Source organism: Etheostoma spectabile, chromosome 8 (genome assembly GCF_008692095.1).
Source record: "Etheostoma spectabile isolate EspeVRDwgs_2016 chromosome 8, UIUC_Espe_1.0, whole genome shotgun sequence".
In the NCBI taxonomy this organism is placed as follows: domain Eukaryota; kingdom Metazoa; phylum Chordata; class Actinopteri; order Perciformes; family Percidae; genus Etheostoma; species Etheostoma spectabile.
In genome coordinates, this window is record NC_045740.1 from 28,948,635 (window position 1) to 28,949,840 (window position 1,206).

Genomic DNA, 1,206 nt, shown 5'->3' on the forward strand with positions numbered 1-1,206 from the left:
TAGAGTGGCATGAAGGAGAGTTAAATTAGTCTTTAACAGCCTAAAAAACGTCAACATAGCTCTACTTTTAAGCCCTTAATTTTAAAACGTACATCAGAATGCTCTGAAATTACCTGCGAGACACAGAGTATTGGATGTCTCCCTCAGACTTGGAATGGAGCGGGAATAACGTCGATTCCTTTTTAGAGTACCTGGAAAAGAACGTCAGGAATCCATTTAGAGTGGCATGAAGGAGTTTAGAAAGTCTTAACAGCCTAAAAACGTCAATATAGCTCTACTTTTAAGCCTTAATTTTAAAACTGTAAATCAGAATGCTCTGAAATTACCTGAGAGACACACTGTATATGTGATGTCTCCTCACACTTGAATGAAGCTGGAATAACGTCAGGAGTCCTTTTAGAGTGGCCTGAAAAAGAGAAAAATATGCCTTTAACAGCCGAAAAAGAATTTAAACTATACCATCTCTTAGACATTCTAGTCTTTATTTTAAACTCTACATCAGAATGGGCCAAAATTACCTGAGTGACCCAATGGATATGTATTGTCTAACCCACAGTTGGAATGAACCTGGCATAACAGTAGAATCCATTTTAGAGGTGCATGAAGAGAGTTAAATAACGCTTTAAAGCCTAAAACAATTCAATATAGCTCTTTTAAGCCCTTAATTTTAAAACCGTACATCAAATGTCTGAAATTACCTAGAGACACACTGTATAGGGTCATGTCCCTAGACTTGAATGAGCTGGAATAACATCAGGTTTCTTTTAGAGTGGCCTGAAAGAGAAAAATGCCTTAACAGCCTGAAAAATTTAAACTATACCATCTCTTAGACATTCTATCTTTAATTTTAAAACCTACAAGAATGGCCCAAATTACCTGAGTACCCAATGGATATGTATTTTACCAACAGTTGGAATGAAACTGGCAAACGTAGGAATCTATTTAGAATAGCATGAAGAGAGTTAAAATGTCTTTAAAAGCCTAAAAACTTCAATATAGCTCTACTTTTAAGCCCTTAATTTTAAAACCGTACATCACAATGTTCTGAAATTACTGAGAGACACACTGTATAGGTCATGTCTCCCTCAGACTTGGAATGAGCTTGACATCCAGGTTCGTTTTGAGTGGCCAGAAAAGAGAAAAAATATGCCTTAACAGCCTGAAAAAAGATTTAATCTATACCATTCTTAGATCTTCTAGCTTTAA